The sequence below is a fragment of the Uloborus diversus genome, unplaced genomic scaffold (assembly GCF_026930045.1).
Source record: "Uloborus diversus isolate 005 unplaced genomic scaffold, Udiv.v.3.1 scaffold_17, whole genome shotgun sequence".
Taxonomy (NCBI): Eukaryota; Metazoa; Arthropoda; class Arachnida; order Araneae; family Uloboridae; genus Uloborus; species Uloborus diversus.
In genome coordinates, this window is record NW_026558318.1 from 1,502,328 (window position 1) to 1,522,375 (window position 20,048).

At 34.2% G+C, this 20,048-nt stretch overlaps 1 protein-coding gene across 2 annotated transcripts in view; it reads right to left on the reverse strand.

The window, feature by feature from the left end:
- Nucleotides 1-20,048, reverse strand: part of LOC129233105 (protein Mpv17-like) — a gene marked incomplete at its 3' end in the record, with an annotated part of 84,618 nt that overhangs the window by 47,885 nt on the left and 16,685 nt on the right. The window contains 1 exon segment of one of the 2 annotated variants that reach the window (XM_054867164.1): nucleotides 4,611-4,729. 2 annotated transcript variants of the gene reach the window in all.

Sequence of the window (20,048 nt, forward strand, 5' to 3'; positions counted from 1 at the left end):
AAAATCCCGCTTCAAAACATTTCTTGCATGAGATTTCTATTAAAATTGCACGATTCTTGCGGTCTCGCACTCTATCAGGTGTTGGCAAAAACTTTAATTTTTGGTTCTTGAAAATAATTCCTAAAACTCTAGAAGGTTTTAAACGTATTACAACTTACTTTTTTCCTTTCAAACTTTGAAAATTATTCCATTGGCTAACCAGAGTGCAAATTCATACTTGCCAACCTTCAAAGAAAGAAAAACAGGAGATTCCACTAGAGATATATAGGCGACATATCTTCGCAACAGAATTATTAAAGTATGCTTTTAAATAACATGAATACTAAATTTAAAGTGTAATGGGGATATTTCACAGATGTAAGCTAATTGGTAGCAGCAAGAAAAAAACCAAAAAACAAGGAGTGAATTTGCTCAAAGTTTCGTACATTCCCCAATCTCTACCAAAAAAAGTAGCTACATAAATTTAATTACTAAAATCCAAAAAAAAAAAAAAAATCAATATATAATTAAAATAAAATGTAAATTAAGTAGGTATAGGGTAGCTCATGTTAAAATAACTTCAAACTTCCAAAATAATTGAAATATTTCCAAGATGCAAAAGGATTGAAATCTGCTGCAATTTTCGGCAAAGCACGTGTTTCGTTGAACATGCAAAGTGGTAAGCTTTCAAAAAAATTATTTTAACAAAATGAGTTATTAATTGGAAAAATTCTTATTCCCTGACATTGATAGACAAGAAAAGGGCGCCATCTATTGACAAGAAAGTGAAACTTTTTGATGATTGACTGAAAAAAAGTGCAAAAACGGGAGAAAATCGTAAAAAACGACAAAATTGGGAGATGAAAGCAAAAAACGGGAGTCTCCTATTAAAAACAGTAGAGTTGGACAGTATGCAAATTGCTCCCCCCAAGTTAAAATTCCAACTGTGATTCATTGTGTTGTTTACCTACCGTGATGTTGTGATGTAATGGACAAAAGAGTGGAGTATCTATTAGCTGGATGTATATTGAAAACGATTCTAAAGTTTTACAGTTTAACATGTTGAGTTGTTTAGGTAAATTTATTTATGCATGTGTTGAACTGTGTCCCGCCATTGCGTAGTGGGAACGGAAATGTATAAAAAGGAGAGCCAATCAATCAATCACTCTCTTATTTCTCGGCTTTTACTGGTACCGTGGCTGAAGTTTGATGGTTGTTTTGGTGCTGAGATTGCCTCTGGGAGCTGATTAGTCTGGTTTAATGTTTCCACACTGAGGACCCAGTTGCAGCTATAACATATGTGAAAAAAAATTGTTTTGCCCAGCTAAACGAGCAGGTGTGTTCTAAAAGTTACTATGAGTGTGTGTGAAGGTTTATAGTTACAGTAGGTGCCGCTTAATGTGATCACGGTTTATGATATCATTCGCTTAATGTTATCAGAATCTCGAAGTCCCGGAACACTTGTATGTTAACACACGTTAAAAAAGTCGGATATTGAAATCAGCGTCTTCGTTTATTGCTATCATTTTTTCATAAACATTCAATTGTTTCCCTGTTTTTGTTCCCCAATTAACAGAAATACATGGCAAACCCTGATGAGACTCACTTTCTGTGTAGCATTTTGTGGTTTTCAATAGTAGTTCAAAATTTTTCTAGGAATGAAGCTACGGAAAGTTCGCCCCCCAGTGACCACAGACTCCCCCTAAGAAAACTTCCTTTTGCAACTAAAAAGATTCAGTCGCTGGACATGGCATTGATGTAGGACCTCCATTGTTATCATTGCTTTGTAAACTATTAAAGAATTGTGTCGAGATTGAAAACAAAGCGAAGTCAAATTAAAATTTAAACAACAAGCAAAACCATGCTGGAAAAGATAGAAAAGCTGAATGTGCTTTGAAACTGGTTTACGAATGTCAGGGAAAACGGTCATATTTTACTGTCACCTATTACTATGTGATTAAACATTGCATAATTTAGCTTTAACTTTTTATAATTCACATATTTCCATTCTCTTAATTTAATAATTTATAATTTAAAACTGCGTTCAGTTGAGTCATTGTGTTTTTATTTGAGGTTGCCAAAATAAAGGCACCTTAATTGGAAAAAAATCATTATTTTGTGTCTCCTGGATTCTTTTCGGTTATTGTTATCAGTCGGTTATTGTTATCAAATTGTATTTGTCCCAAAGTGATCACATTAAGCGGCGCCTACTGTATAAAAGTTTTAAAGTAAAGTTGATTTTGTTGAAGTTGGGGCTAACAGGATCGACGAAAGTTTGCACTAGGCAAACAGGATATAACCGTAGTTTGACAGGAGGTATCCACCAAAGAACAAATTTTCGGAAACGGATTCTGAAGTTTCGCCGGACTGGATTTCTGGTGGGATGATTTCTTCCATGAACCCGATCATTCTGATATTTGACATAGCGCACATTTCTATTTTAGGGCCCCCACGATTTTTGAAGACACTGGCCATGAAATTCATTTTGTGTCTCCTCCATTCCGGCTTATTCTATAAAACGAAACTATAGAATATTTTCATACTTGAGTATTAATACAACCATGCTAAATTTGGTGGTACCTCATATCACAATATAGTATGTAAAAAGTAGGAGAGATATAGTATTCGATAATTATATAAGATGTGGTTAAACTTTGCCCGTTGCAGTAAACCGCAAATATCAAACTTATCTGTGATATAACTTTTAATAGTAAATACGGAATTGTTTTGGAATTTGCAAAGATATCAAATTTTTAAGGGGAATTTTTACGAACAAATAAGAGATTTTCCTTGTCATGGCATTTGCAAAAATATCAATGATATCATTATACTCTGGATTCTGAGTGAAATCATTATTTTTAACTAGCATGATAAATTAAGGGGATTTCGGGCCCCCATGAAATCTAAGAGGAGGGGCCTGTGCCCCACATGCCCCTGCAGTAATCAGGCTCTGCTGGTGTCTAAAAGTGGTGAGTCTACTGAGAAAAAAGCATGATTGTTGTCCAAGAATGGTATGGACTGTGTCAACTTTCCCGTGTTTCTGACGGGCGGATATTACCTTCATGTTTCTCGTATGTGCCAGCTTTTAAGGTGTCACACAGTACCTTTCAAGCAATTTTTTTAAATTTAAGTAAATTCTATTTTTTGTTGAAACCATAACATGCTTACTTACTTTGTAATCAATAATTTTTTTAAAATTTTTTAAAATATTACTTACTTTTTAAAAAATTTAAAACATTTAGAAAAATTTCAATTTTTTAAAATTCCGAAGGCTTTTTTGTTTTTAAACTTATACAAAAAAATCTTTTTGCTAAACGATCACAATCATCATTTCTAAAAATCTGTGCATTCATTTGCATTTGTGCTAACTAGAAAATTTTCTGTGATCAATTATGGAAAAAATCTTAATTTTTTTCAAAAAAATTTGGTTTTTAAAGGTATAACATGCTCTAAACATTTGAGTAATTTATAAAATGCTTATCCAATGCACAGTTTTGTTAAATATATTATCTTAATTGTAAAAAGTAGTACTTTAAAGCTGTAGCTTTAATAGAAAAAAATCCTTAGGGATTCTTATGACACAAAAACATAAAAAAACGATCATCGAGAAAAATCAATTTAAAGTTTTCTTTTTGCATAAGAACACATAGCGAGCATCAACTAAAACCATTCATAACTTTTTAAATATTTGAACTAAAGCAATGAAACTTTTCCCCTGTGTTTGGCATAGTGTTTAGTTTTGAAATAAGCAATGAAAACTTTTTTGATCGTTTGGTCATTTTTGAGGTACTGTAACCCCTTAAGTGTGGAAACTTTAAGTGTTTTTACTGGGACTTTTTCAAGTTTTGGCACTGAATCAAGGTGGGACTGATTGAACCAGTCAGAGTAATATTTTTAGAACTTTAAGCCTACTTTTTGAATTTTTCCTATGAATATTTTGGGAGGTTTTACATTCAAAATTATTATGGGAGTATGAATTATTTATCTTTACAGATGCTATTATTCCCTGTTTTACAAATTTACTGTTGTTTAAAAAAAATGCTATTTGACTGAAAGTATGAGTATGTGTTTCTTTTCTCCATCGAATTTTTTGTTGGATTGAGTCAAAATACTTTAGTTCCTCGAACTTCGGGTTTCTCATACGCCGTAGTGGGCAAGTCCAACTTTGGGAACCCTGTTGCACACTAATCTTATAAAAATTTACACTCAACTTGTTACAATGTTAAATGTGCTTCAAAAAAAAAAAAGGAGAAGGAAGAAAGCATGCCATTTAGGGTACATCAAAAATTACAGTGGCCTGATCCATGAAACCATGGGACCAAAAATGAATTAAAATATTTTTTTAACATGAAATATTTATTCTTTATTGTCTCGGCTCTCTTCCCATAAGCAACTATGATCAATTTGGATCCAAATATCTACTTGCCTCGAGGGTAGGGGGTAAGAGAGCATGTAAATAAATAAGTCAATTTTCATGGCAAAAGAAACTAAGAAAAAACTTAAAATATACTATATGAGCAGAACAAACAAAAGTATGCATGCAAATTTTCAAACAAGTATAAAAAAATTGTTAAAACCATATTTACAATTCAAAAGTGGAACAATGTATATAATTAGGCATTCTCACTTACCCCAATCTACCCTACACTATCAAGGCTGCCAACTTGGCCCCAATTAACATACGGATCAATTGGTCCCAGGCCCAAGGATCCCCGCTGTTAGGAAATCTCCAAATTGAGTTCCCTTTTGCTAAAAATATAAATTGATTACTTTTTTAAACTCTTTTGAACATTTTTGATGATATATTTCAGGATTAGGTATATAAAAAAAAATTAGTATATAAATTTTGCAAATAAAATGTATTACAAAATGACATATACAGACAGAGTACTTTATTTTCATTTTGCTACGATATTAGGATCAACATTTTTTGTGATATACTGGAAATTTTTGTAATGTCACACTGAAAACAGTGCAATTTCGAGCTACGAGATTATTGTTGTAATTGATACTACCGCATAAAACTGCTCAAAATATGATAATACATTCGGATCGCGCTAGAAAACAGTGCAATTTTGAGCTACGAGATTATTGTTATAATTGATACTACCGCATAAAACTGCTCAAAATATGATAATACAGTCGGATCGCGCTACAATGCGATCCGACTTACGCGAAATGGCTATAATGCGCCAACTCCTTGCCTGCAGAGCGAAAATTTTTGGAAAAGAGTCGTGGGCACGAGGTTTCAATTATTGAAACTTCGAATACCGATGACCTATGATTGGACTACTTTTGCTAGGACAACCCTATACCATCGGCTTTGTAATATTTTTGCCTACTTCTTTTATAAGTGGAAACTCAAAATTATTAATTTTTGAGCCCCTTTTAACCCCTGACAACCCTGATTAGGGACTGGAAGAAGGTAAGCAACCTTACTTTAACGTTTTCTTTATGGATTTTACTCTCTATTTATGACAACAATTTTTGGAAACTCGATGCCGGTAACTTACTGCTTTTTGGGCACCTTTTAGCCCCTGGCAACCCTGATTAATTCACACGTAATAGGTAGGCAACCTTACTTAAGCGTTTCGTTTACAACTTTTACTGTTTATTTATGATAACAATTTTTGGAAACTCAATGACGGTAAATGTTTCATTTTTGGACACTTTTCAACCCCTGGTAACTCCGATTAGTTCACGTGAAAGAGGTAGAAATTCTTAAGTTCGCGTTTTATTTACAACTTATGCTCTTCATCTATGGTAACAATTTTTGGAAACTCGATGAGGGTATAGGTCAAGCCTAGTGGGATCTTAGACTATGACGAGTTGCCTGATGTGCATGCGCTGTCAGACGACTGATCGAGTTGCATAAACCTTCATTTTTTAAATTATAAATATATTTACTATATCTACTGTTCAGTGCTATTATAATGCTGTAGTGCACATACTGTGAGAAACATACTGCTTTATTTTATGTTTCTTTCCCACATTGATCATTGGTTCGGTTCTCCTCAACAATATTTTATGTTAAATAACTTTTTTTTTCTTTTAAAATACAGAAAAAAGTCAGTTCTTTTTAAAAGATACCGTAATATATAGTTAAAAATGATTTGAAACGATTTGAGGGGTGTTTACAAATGTCTCAAGCAATTGGGTATGCTTTTCAAAAATTCCTAAACTAACCTTGTTCCACAACGCGAAATTTCAACTTACGCGAAGGGCCTTGGAACGCATCCCTCGTGTAAGTCGGGACTCGACTGTAGTGCATAGTGGTAATGATGTTTTGGCATAGACTAATAATAAGAGTAGACCGAGCTTTCTCATTCTTGCTGATGAAGAAAATTGGTTCAGAGATGTATCATGTGACTAGTGGAAGGGCTTGGCGAAGACTTTGGCAGCAGGGTTGCTAGATGGCAGCATTATCTATAGTTTGGCACTCCACATGTATTTTAAGACAACGTGTTTTCATTAAAAAAAACTTCCAGGTGCAGAGATTGAACTGTTTTTCTTTTAGTTATGCATTATTTTGACATTAGTAATAGTTTTTGATCAGTTTTCGGTAACTTTTATTTCATTTGGAGCTGTCAGCGTTGGCGTGAACGAAATGGCGTAAACGTTTTGCGTTAACGCAAAAATGTACTAATCGGTATCTTAAATTGAAACTGTCGGTAAAAATCTTACCGTTTGCCGATTCTTCTTGGTCGCTTGCATCTTTTATTGCTTTGAGAGTTATTGAAATTGACTAAAGAAAATGCACAATGCTATCTAAACGAAAAACTCGCTATATGAACAAAATATTTACAACTTAGAATAACAAATTTACAAATCGGACTCCATAAAAGATCATTCTTCCGTGTTCCATCTATTTTATTTATTTTACTTCTCGCGGGCGTTGATCGTCTGCTACGATTAAAGCCCGCTGTTGCTAGGATATCCACCAGTCACATGGTTTGGTTTATGAGCAGCAAAAGGGTTGCCATAGCTCAGTCTACTCTTATTATTAGTCTATGTGTTTTGGTGCATTGAAAGAGGAAAATGGGGAATGAACTCTAAATTCAGGACTTCACCACGGCTCGACAGGGCCCTGCTGTCAACTGCTAGGAAAGGAACTGGATTAACTACTCTGCACTCCATGTGGTGACCGGAGCAGAATAGTCCTGAGGGTAGTCCATGCATGTCATAAAAGGTAACTAAAATGATTACCCAATCTGAGGTGTGAGGCACTATGCTGATGGATGGATGGCATCTGGGTTGTATGAGATCTTAACAGACCGCTCGAGGAACCTCTTTATGAGAAAACCTCTCATATGAGGAACATCTTATGAGGTTACCTCTTTTATGAGAAATCTAATATTCACACCCTGAAGGGTTGTGAAGTGTTTTCTGCCTTGGTCATCATTTGCTTGCACCGTGGGAGATTCGTGATATTCCTATAAGGTGTCTGCTGAATTTTGCTTCAGTTACTGGTTTTTTTTTTAAAGAATTTTGGTTTGGGGACTAGAACAAAAGACCTCTGATCTCAGTGCTTGGTTCGGTTCAGCCCCCTTTTCTTTCATTTCGTTAAATTACTCTGCAAAAGTACATGCCACAGATGCATTGGGCAAAGGCCCGACGAGAGGCCATGACAGCCTAATCGGAGACTAGGGGCCCGGGCCTGTGGGGGGCCCGGTTACACTGACACAAAAAAAGAAAGAAAAAGTAAAAAAGAAAGAATAGGGGGAGGGAGGAAATCTCAAATAAGCCGAAAAGTAAAGATAAAGTAAAATTTACTCTTTTGGTATCAACTGATGTGGCACTTATAACCGAGTGAATTAGTTTTTAGTACGCAGTTTTGATTTTTCCCCCTTCTTTTTCTCCTTTTTTTGGGGAGATGGGGGCCCGGTGACAAATCTGACAAGGGGCCTGCCTTGGCTCTCTGCGGCCCTGATTGGGGGCACTGCTATAAATTTGTAGCAAAAATGACTTAACTTCATTGAAAGCATTCAGCATTCATTACTTTGATAATCTGCTATGAGGTTGAAAATTTTACTACTCTTACCATCCTTGCTTTCAATAATTTTATACGGGCAATTCTCCACGAAAGTGTTATTTTGCATTCGAAACTTTTCAACTTTTCATGTGCTTGGCATTTTTTTGAAAGATATGTATTTGACATTTTAAGCTGTTACATTGCCCTTTAAGGAAAAAAAAAAAAAAAAAAAAACTCTTGGTTTTTCTTAGGCGTAGGAAAGATATAAGCCTTTGTAAAATTCATTTGTTTTTGGTGAAAAATTATGTTATGTAAATATAGTTACTAAAAATTGAAAGCTATTTGTTGTGTAAAATTATGTTATGTAAATATTAGTTACCAAAAATTGAAAGCTATTTGTAGTGTAAAATTATAATTTGTAAATATTTTATATTTCAATGAAATCTGGTTATATGGCATCAGTTGCGAATCCAGGGGCTATGAGGTAGCAGAACTAAATTCTTTTTTTTAAAAATGTCTATGTATCTAAACACAAAATAATAAAAAAAATGTTATTGTGTCTTACACCCATCTTATATTCATCATTTAATTTGTTTTCGCTCTTCTTAAGGTCGATACATGAATTTGCGATAATAACAGAGATGTTAGTTCTCCGAATTTCGGAAATTTTACCCTAGCTGTTCCAAAAATGTATTTATTTACTCTCTAATAAATGAAGGAAGGGAGAAAAAAAGTGCAGACCTCATAGTTACCTGTTTTTCTATCTTTCTCTTTAATTGTCACATTTAGCATCAATTCTTAAAATTTTGTCTCATTTCTTGCTGTTTTAAACTATTTATTTAAGATTTTTTAGTTTTTCTCTCTTCTATTTTTTTTTATACAACCTGCAGTTTCCCTGTACATTTTTTTTTGCATCATTAACAAGAATGTTAATCTTTGCCTTCAAACTTCTTAGCAAGGGTGTCTAAAATGCATGATTTTTCTTTTTTGATTTACACTGACATTTAAATTTTAAAATTTTACCACTGAGTAACAAATTTAAGATAATTTCAAGTGTGACTCTAAAAATATCATTAGCCATCGATAGCAAATAATGATAATATAGTTTTTTAATAGAGACGTACCAAGTACTCGGTACTCGGCCAAATTCTGATCAGATACTCGGCCAATACCGAGTAGTTGCAAAAAATTGAATATTGTCCAACGCAGTACTAAAATTTATAAAAAAAAAAAGAGCAAGCATTATATTCTGCAATCATTTACAATTAAAATGTATAAGTCAAATTTAAATTTTGAGAATAATGAAGTTTGTAATGCTTCAATGGAATAAATCTGTATTTTAATGTCCCCAAAGTTCATAAAGCTTATTTATTAAAAATTATGCAAAAAAGGTAAGTATAGAAAATATGGAATTTTTATATGAAAAATGGATTTTTGCTACAAACAAAAATTAGTTGTAAAAATACCTTTGCTTAAAAAATAAAAGGAAATAAAACAACGTTAAAAGTACAGTGCAGGAACACAAGTGTTTTGGCGTTACAAGGAATTCCTTTTTCAATGCACAAAATGGGAGCTCATGGATTCAAAGGCATTCGACAAAAGTCTGATTTTTTTTGTCGAATGTCTTTATTCTTTAGCTCACATGTTATGCACTGAAAAAGACGTTCCTTGTAACGGGGGGGGGGGGGGCAGAAACACGTGCAATGTTCCTGCACATTTGTTGTATTAAAAAAATTATTTATGTTTGGCGGACTAAAACTTTAATTGACTGGTATAGTAATTTGTTTTAATTCCAACTTGATCAATCATACCTTTTATTTATTTATTTTTAAATTTAAAAATAATTTTTTTGTAAAACTTTTGCACAAACAAAATTGTTTATATAATGCATAATTGAATTTCAGCAGGAATTTAGTTTTAAAAACTATTATATGGACAAGGAGGTCTATATTACTATTCCCAATAAGTTCAAAATTCATCACATGTGTGTCGGTGGTTCTTCTTAAAACATAATTGGTACTTGGTAACTCGGGTGAGTAGTGAAAGGCCGAGTACTCGGTACACAGCCAAAGTGCTATTCGGTACGTCTCTATTTTTTAAAGAACGTCTTCGTTTGCATCAATGAATTTTAGTGACGTCAAGGAGACTTAAAATTTTAATGACTTCAGCCACCCCCAGAACAAACTCCTGGATGGCACACACACATTTTACAGGTATTTATTCAGTCAATTTAGCCTTTTTAAAATAGTGTGTAAAAATTATTGTGCTGCTTTAAAAGCTTATATCGTTTTATAGGGCCACAGAACAGTTTGGCATTTTGAATTTTTTATTCCTAAACCCACAGGCCTTTTGGGGGGGAGTGAAAAAAAAAACCATTTTTCATAATACATGACTGCCAATATCAGCTTACTATTTTCTGTACTTTTAGTATGCATAACTAATCTAAAAGGATAAAAAATTAGCTTCCTACTATAAGTCCCTCTGACATTTTTATACTTGAAATGAAGAAAACGGCAGTTTGTGAACCACGGTTTGACCCCCGGAAAATTTCTAATTAGGTCGTTTTCGTCCTTTTGAGCATAAAATAGTCGTAGAAGTACTTACACACTAGGAGGCTACTTTTTTTTTTAAAGCACAGGCTATCAGGATGCAATTTAAAGTTTCATTAACCAATGGTCTTATTTACAACTTGCACAAGTAAAATACAGTTTGCTCCCTTATGGAAAAAAGTTGCTCATCATGACAAATATGTTGTATGGGACATTTTAAAATTCAAGCATAACCGATCTGAATAAGAAATTTTCTCAATTATGAAACGTAAAAAAAATGTTCTGATTGCTGTAGAGCTCAATCTAAATAATAACAACCAAACTAGTGCTTTTTTTTTTTTTTTGAACAGGGGATTTTCAACCAACATGAGATTGGAAAATTTTCACCATTTGGTATAGAACGTGACAGTAGTCGAATTTGTGGGGGGTCAACATTGAATACAGTCAACATTGTCAAATTGAGCTAAGTCAAATCTAACTGCTTTTCATTCTAGTCATTTAACTGTGCAGTAAAAATGACAAGAAATGAACTGTATATTAAAGCAAACACCGTAGTCTGATAGAATATTGTCTGCAAGTTAGAATTAACGAAGAAATGAAGTTCAGAGAAGGGACAACGTTTAGGAAAGCAGCTATGAAAATCTTAAACCTGAACAGACCGCAAAGACATTGAACATTGAATACGGTCAACATTGTCAAATTGAGCTAAGTCAAATCTAACTGCTTTTCATTCTAGTCATTTAACTGTGCAGTAAAAATGACAAGAAATGAACTGTATATTAAAGCAAACACCGTAGTCTGGTAGAATATTGTCTGCAAGTTAGAATTAACGAAGAAATGAAGTTCAGAGAAGGGACAACGTTTAGGAAAGCAGCTATGAAAATCTTAAACCTGAACAGACCCCAAAGCTTACATTGTAAAATATAGCTATCATTGCAACTCAAATGGTACACCTTTCTCCCAGTCCAGATTTATACTGTCACCTAATATAGCTTTTGTTTTTCTTTTCACAAACTAATGTTTTTCTTCTGCCTTTATATAGGAGTTTAGTAAGACCTCATTTGGAGTATGCTGTTCAGTTTTGGTCGCCTTATCTGAAGAAAGATATTTTTGTATTGGAAAGGGTTCAAAGAAGGGTAACTAAATTAGTAAGGGGACTCTCAGATTTAGATTATGATACCAGACTTAATAGGCTTAACATGTATAGCCTGGAGCAAAGGAGAGTCAGAGGGAACATGATTCAGTTATTTAAAATTAATCAAAATGAAAGATGTAAATGGATTAAATTTTTGCAGGGAAAGCAGGACAAGGGGTCATTGTTTTAAGCTATTTAAATCTCAGGCTAACTTGGAAATTAGGAAAAACTACTACTTTAGCAGGGTCGTGGGCACTTGGAATAGCTTACCGGAAGAGGCGGTAATGAACAAGGGGGTGGATAGCTTTAAGAGGGCCATTGATCTTCATTGGGGACTCATTAATTGACCAGGACCAGCCTAGCTGGGCCCAGAGCCTGTTGCTGGTCGTCATATTTGTATTTGTAATACAAAGCACTACATTGTTAGTATTATGTTACTGTTACATATAAACTTGTAAAGATATGCAGGCTGATGGATGATCTCATTGATTTTCGCCCCTAAAAGGTGGTATTATAAAAAAGAAATTGTTAGTAATTACCAAAAAAAAGCTACATTGCTGGTAAAAAAATTGCATCACCCTCGCATTTTCACAACAATGGGATTATGTGAAAAGTTTTGGTTGACCGATTAATGATGAATGTATGTGAAATTCTGCATAACTTATGAAATAAACATTTAACAGCAGGAACTCGATAATTGTTTACATAGATCGGGGCTGTTTCTGGGCCAAGGCAAACTGCTGACCTCATGCTCATTTTTCTATTTCTGAACTTGCGTGTGAGTTTAGAGAAAAAAAATTACTTAACCCCATGTCAATTTAAGTCTAATGGCAGGATAAAGGTTTTTAAATCATTAAGTACCAGTTTTGCCCTATGGCACGGAGCAGAATCATCGTGGAAAATGACGTTTGGAACTGAAGTAAAGTGATCCCGGATAGTAGGAAGCAATGTCTCCTCCAAAATGCTAATATACACCTGAGCGTTTACTGTTCCTTGCACAAAGTGAAGCCCACCAACTCCTTGATCAGAAATACATCCCCAAATCATCTGGGATACAAGATGCTTGACTGAGTGTTGAATGCAGTCGGGATGATATTCCTCTCCTTAGCGGCGCGGGTGATGCAATTTTTTTTACCACCACTGTACACTCAACCTAATTTCGTTAGCCGCCATTAAAGAAATGCTAAACTAAATGTACACCCAATACTAGCTTTCTTTCTCATAAAATGTAAATTTATATTCACTATTGCCAAGTTTGTTACTTGTACTGATCAATCTTCTTTTAGAAATTGCTCACCCAAGTAGCGGATTTGCAATGTCACACCCGTCACAACATGAAAAAAATTCCTGTTTAGTAAAAAAATTTAATTCATCATAGATGTCATGTATTAAGTTTTATTTGAATGTCTTTTAATAGAAAAAAAAATGCTATTAAACATTAAAATATTCATAGAAATTTCTAGAAATAGGAGTGCAGGTGAGAGAGAAAACTCATGTCTCACAAGCATTACTAACTCAATTATTTATGCAATTGCATAGTTAAACATGATTAAAATACTTTGTTAGTATTTGTTAACTGATTTAGTGCTCAAAATGTTGGCTTAACCAGTAAAAATAGTGTCTGAGTGTCACACCTGTTACAATGAAATCGCCCTTCTTTGTGTGTGTTTCTTCTCTTCTCATTTTAAATTCTTAAAAGCATTTCATTTTATAGCAATCCACAGCCCTGATATGTTGAACGGGGAAAAAAAAGATGCATAACATTTTTGAAAACAGAAAATATTAGTGTAACTGTGTGCTGTTATGAAAATAAATTAATGTCAAATTTTCTCCTTTTAAACAGCTTTTTACACCCCATAATAAAAGAATGATGTATGAATAGGAGAAGAGTAAATAAACATTAATTTTTACTACTACATACATCTTTATTATTGAGATGTGGTAAAAGAATAGTTCCATTATTTGGATTTGTATTGTAAAAAATAAAGAATACATTAGGACTGGAAAAAAACTTCAGAACTTGTTTATTTGAGGTTTTTAATTAAAGTGATTTTTTAAAATGAAATTGAAATTTGTTTACTTTTACTTTTACAATAAAAAACAGAATGGTTTGCTTCAAGCCCGTCTGTATAAGTCTTCGCAATGATACATTACGTAAATTATTAGATGATCAGTAACTTTTTTAAAAATCTTTAAACAAAATATGGTCTTTGGATTTTTAGTATTGTGAAATTGTACATCAAACTTGTAATTCATTTGTAGATATACTGCAAAATTCCTTGTATGCTCAGAATACTTGATTTTAATTTCACTTATACACTACCTTGCCAATGGTCACCGGACACTGGGGTGGGTCGAAAAACAATTTTTTTGCCTAATCAATTTCTAATAGTGCGGAAAACTTGCACATTTGCATCCTAATAACAGGTAAAATAATTTAAAAAATAATTTTAAAAAATTTAAATCGCGCAAGAGCCCTCAAGTTGAGAAAAAATAGAAAAAAAAATCGGCAATTTTAAAGACGAATATTTTTTTCAAAAAATAATTGACTTCATTTTTAATAGTATAAAAAATACATTTTGCAGTTACCGAAATGTATAGAAAAAACTAGGGGGCACATTGTAGATCCTTTGAATTTGCGCAGAAAGCCTTAAAATATCACTTTCAACGCAAAAGTCATATTATTTCAAAAATTCTTAAGCTGACATAAAGCAATTAAAATATACTATTAAACATCCGTTTTGATGTTTTACATACATTTCTCTTATGAAAAAATGATTCAGGATACATCACGGTGCAGGCCCGCCATTTCAATTTTTTCCAGGGGGGGGGGGGGGCAAAATGGCCAAATTCAATGGAAGTTTCCACGGAAAACAGCAAAACTCACGTCCACTCAAATGTAAATTCATTTATTTCTCAAAGCCGTGGTGGGGGAGGGGGCAACAAACCACCCCTGAACCCCTAAATACAAATACAAATACAAATGTGACGACCAGCAACAGGCTCTGGGCCCAGCTAGACTGGTCCTAGTCAATTTACAATCCCCAGTGAAGATCAATGGCCCTCTTAAAACTATCTACTCCCTTGCTCATTACCACCTCTTCCGGTAAACTGTTCCGAGGTTCCACTACCCTGCTATAATAATAATTTTTCCTAATATCCGTGCTAGCCTGAGATTTAAATAGCTTAAAACAATGACCCCTTGTCCTGTTTTCAGTGCTAAACTTCAGCCCCGTAACATCTTTCATTTTATGAAATTTAAACAACTGAATCATGTCCCCTCGGTCTCTTCTTTGCTCAAGACTGTACATTTTTAGCCTTCTAAGCCTGGAATCATAGTCTAAGTGAGAAAGTCCATTTATTAGCCTTGTAGCCCGCCTTTGAACCCTTTCCAATACATTAATGTCTTTCTTAAGATAAGGAGACCAAAACTGAACAGCATACTCCAAATGAGGTCTTACCAAACTTCTATATAAGGGCAGAAGAACTTCTTTAGATTTGTTTGAAACAGATCTATTGATAAACCCAAGCATCTTATTGGCCTTGTTACTGGCAATGCTGCACTGTTGGCTAAACTTTAAATCCTGACTTATTAAGACCCCCAGATCAGTAACTTTGTCTGCCTGACTAATGACTGAACCTTACAAATAATAACCTGTACACTTATTTTCATGCCCTAAATGTAGCACTTGACATTTCCCAACATTAACAGCCATACCCCATTTATCAGCCCACTCCGTAATATGATCTAGATCATCTTGCAGCGGGCCTATCAAATGACGGGCCTAATCAGGTAGTGGGGGCAGCAAGTCGAGTCCAGCTCACCACCCTACCCAATCAACTAACCAATTTGGGTGTGATTCATTATGCTGAAGTTCTTTACATTATGACTTTGTATCAAATGTTCTTGATCTGATTACTTTTTTACTATGAAAACGTCATCGTTCTATAATTTTTCAAAACACAAACTTGAAATTTCAAGCACCCATTCCCTATTGTGAATTATTTCTGATTGTGACACGTAAAGGGGGGTCCGGGGACCTTCCCCCCGAAAAAACCTGAAAATTGTAGTTCGAAAATGCAGTTTTAGACAATCTATGGTGATATTAAAGGGAAGAGAGATGCAGAGGCCACCCCAACCCCGGAATGTTTTGAAATTTTGAAGTCTTAAAAACGCGATTGTAGACTTTTTTTTTTTTTTGCTAAAATTTTGTGCATCGTCAGTTTCTTGAAATTAAAGCTCCGAAAACCTAATTTAAGCCAACCTTCGATGAAAGGGGGGGGGGTGGAGTTTTGAAGGGGCTCGTTTCCAGAAATGTATTGTAATTGAAATATTGAAGCACTAAAAGCGAGATTTAAGACATTTTTGATGATGTTGGCGAGAGAGAGGGGGTGGGGGGGGGGGGCATTGTCTGGAAAAAATTTCGATTTGTTGAAACCGCAGTATCAAAAGATTTTTTGGTAATGTTAAGTAGTGGAGAGATTTGGAGTCCTCTCCTGGCAAATTTTCAAAATTTAAATTCAATTAACGCAACCATAGATGATTTTAAATAATGTTAGAGGGGTAGAATGTTTTGGAGATCTCCCCCGAAAAATTTTCTGAATTGAAGCCTTAACAATGAAATTTTTGAATATCTTCGGTAATATTTGGAGGATGTCAGTTTTGGGACATCTTAGGGAGTTTTTTTTTTAAATTAAAGTCCAAAAGAAGAAATTTATTCGGCTTTGAATGATGATGAATGATTAATTGAGAGGGCGTTTCTGGGAGATTACGTTGGGAGCACTCTCACGGTTTTTCGAAATTGCAGTCCTAAATACTCAGGTGTAGGCCATCTTTAATGACGTTAGGGTAAAGGATGGGTTTGAGAATGTTTTCCTGGGATTTTTTCAAAATCTAAGTTTTAAAAACTCACTTCCAGGCCAGCTTTGGGGACGTAAAAAGAAGGGTTTGGAGTTCCCCACTCTTCCTTTTCAGTTTGGCTACGTCCCTCCTATATTCACTGTAAATTTTAATTATTGATAAACATATTGTGACAATATTTTTTTCCCAATTTTCCTTTGCCAAACACGTTTATTTGCTTGGACTTTCCATAATAAAGTTTTCCAATTCCCAGCCTAATATTTTTGTTTTCTTGCAATACAAGCGTTTACGGCCTTAGAAAAAGGACTTAACACTTTGAACGGATGTGGTAATTTTCTGCGATACCTTAAATCTCTATTCCACTTCATTTTAATTTAAATATGCCACCTGCATGTCTTGATCAAGCTTTGATTTACTTACGATTTTTACATTCAAACATTTAGAATTTTTGGTGTGAGTATTCATTACAATACTTTGGATATCTCTTTGCATTTAACTGTTTTTTTTTTTTTTTTCTTTCTCTCTCTATTTCAAATTTATTTCGGCGACCCATACATTTTTCTCCTCTTAGCAATGATTTTCAGGACTTTTTCATCAAAAAAAAAAAAAAAAAACATATGGGAATGTTTCGGCGACTCCTATCCTATGGGCTGTCCTAATGAAGCTGTCCTATTTATTTATGTTTTTTTTTTCTTACTGAAGAACCATGAAGCATGGTTTTGTATAACCAGGGCCACCGAGAGACATGGCATGCACCATGTTAGTTTGGTGCTGGTCCTCCCTCCCATTATGCTAATTTTACTCTATGCACAATAATTTGAGCCGAGTCCATTGTTTCCGACTAGGCAGACATATCCACTCTGTGGACTAGTGAAGAGTGTGCTGTACTGAATACTTTTTTTTTGTGTTAATAAAAATGTTTGAAGCGTACATTTTTGCGTTCCTTACTTAGATACTCTTAATAAAAGAGAATCATGGATGTTCCTAAATCATATTTTAAGGTTACACTTTCTATTGAAATTTTACAGTAAAAATACTTTTGTCACTATTATTTCAATTGTTCATTTATAATTACTATTTTAATTTTTCAAAACAACAAAGAGTTTTCCTTTTTCTTCGTTAGTTGCATCGCCAAAATGATATTGGCGGCCCCACTTCTGAAAAACGGGGGGGGGGGGGGCTACGGCAACGGCCCTGAGGGGTAGGTAAAAAAAGTATTATTAATGCATCTATTTCTCGTTGAATGACTTTAAATATTTTTCCTCTCCAAAATTCAAAAATTTCATGCTCTAAAAAAAAACCTTCTGGAACCCCCCCCCCCCCCCCCAAATTTTGATGCCGCAACCAACCCCCCCTGCCTAAAAGTAGGGGTGTAGACTTATACGCGAATATATACAGTATATATCTTTATATATTGAAAACATAATATAGATGAAAAAAATTAGAATAGAATAAACCACAAGCCGAAAGATGCACAAAACAATCAAACAAATAAGCCAGATCAATATAAACATCAATAAAACAACAAGCAGACAAGTTACAAAACAGATAAATGACAAAGATGAAGCCAGAACTCCTCAGTAGTGGAAGCTTCTTTGTGTGGCCAAAAGAATAAAAAATTATATTAAAACTAAATGTAGGATGTCCAGTTCCGAAAAAGCTAGCATTCAGGAATACATTGGGCTAAACACACTACATGTGAAAAATGAATGCAGATTTCTGGAACTGAGGCCACTGGGGTTTTGTCTCGGCTATTAGAGGCCAAAGGCTATCACAGGGTTCCCACTCTTTTACCAAAACAAAAAGTAAGGACTTTTTAAGGATCTTTTTAAAATAAATTAAGGACCTTAAAATATCAACTACTCATCACAATATCGGCATACTGAAGAAATTGAATTTTAGCCCTTGGTATACGCAAGGTGAACACAGGAAGAACAAAATCATGTTCCCTGATTTCTCTATGTCCAACTAAATTGGTCCGATTTCTCTTATAGCCAATTTTTTCTTTTCATAAGGTTATATTTCTACTCCTCCTTGTTAACTTGAATGCACCTAGCCAATAATACTATTTCAGGCACTAATTTTTTTTAATGCAAAATGTATTGAGACGGTAGGAAACATTATTTAATAAAAATGCAAAAACTTCATTAACAAAACGAATGTTTTTTTCCATTTAAAATTAGTTTACTACTCTCCCTACATCTCCAAAGAAAGACATCACTAAAGACAGCCTAAACTTTTTTTTTTTTTTTTGACTTCAGTATCTTTCAAAACATTAAAAGGGTTCAAACATTCCTAAGGACTCTTAAACCATTCCTCTTAATTCTCCAAACTTCAAAAATTACCTGCAATTACGTTTACACAACCTCCTTCTCGAACGATTATAGACAGTTTTGAATTTTTTCTTTAGAAAGTGCCCCTGTTCAAAAAGTTGCCAGCAGTAATGAAAAATTAGGACTTTCAAAGGGTTTTAAGGACCTTCAGGAAAAACTAAGTACTTTTAAGGGTCCTTATTTTTGAAAATGAAAAATAAGGAGTTTCTAAGGACTTTTAAGGACCGTGGAAACCCTGCTATCAATAATAACCCTCCACCGTACCACCAGCAAAAAATCAAAAGTCTTACCTACGTGTCTGTGTGCAAACTAAAGTCCATGATTATTATGTCAGTATTCACACCAGTTGATAAAAAATAAAACAAAACCATTCAAAATAACTAAAAAAGATCATCCGTTAAAAGCAAGACTGCAAATCTTACAGCGTCGACCGAAAAACAAATTTCAAAAGACATCGTCAACTGAAGTCCAGACATGCGTTTCCCCCAGTAAATTCAAAAAGTGAATAGTTAGACTATTACAGTGAAGCAAAATGCTGATTAAAGGTTATGCTAGAGAAAATGTTTTTTAAGAGAATATTTGGGACATTGTTTTCAAGTAGTTTATTTTTAAGTAGATTTCCCAAATATTCTTGTAAAAAATATTTTCTCTGGCATAGCCTTTAATCAACATTTTGCTTCACTGTAACTGTCTAACTATTCACTTTTATGAATTTACTGAAGGAAACCACACGTGTGGACTTCAGTTGATGTCTTTTGAAATTTTTTTCGGTTGACCCTGTACGATTTATGGACTTTCTTTTAACGGATGATCTTTTTTACCAATTCTTTATTTATTTGGAATGGTTTTGTTTTATTTTTTATCGACTGGCATGAATACAGACATGATGATCATGGACTACAGTTTCTACCCAGACACATAGCTAAGACTTTTGGTTTTTGCTGGCGGTATGGTGGAGAGTAATTATTGATAGCCTCTGGCGTCTAATAACCTCTGGGAACTCCAGTGTATAGATTTAGGTCTCAGTTCCAGAAATCTGCATTCATTTTTCACATGTAGTGCGTTTAGCCTAAATGTATTCCTGAATGCTAGCTTTTTCAGAACCGGACATCCCACATTTAGTTTCACTATAATTTTTTGGTCTTTTGACCATAGGATGAAGCTTCCACTGCTGAGGAGTTCTGGCTTCATCTTTGTCATTTATCTGTTTTGTAACCTT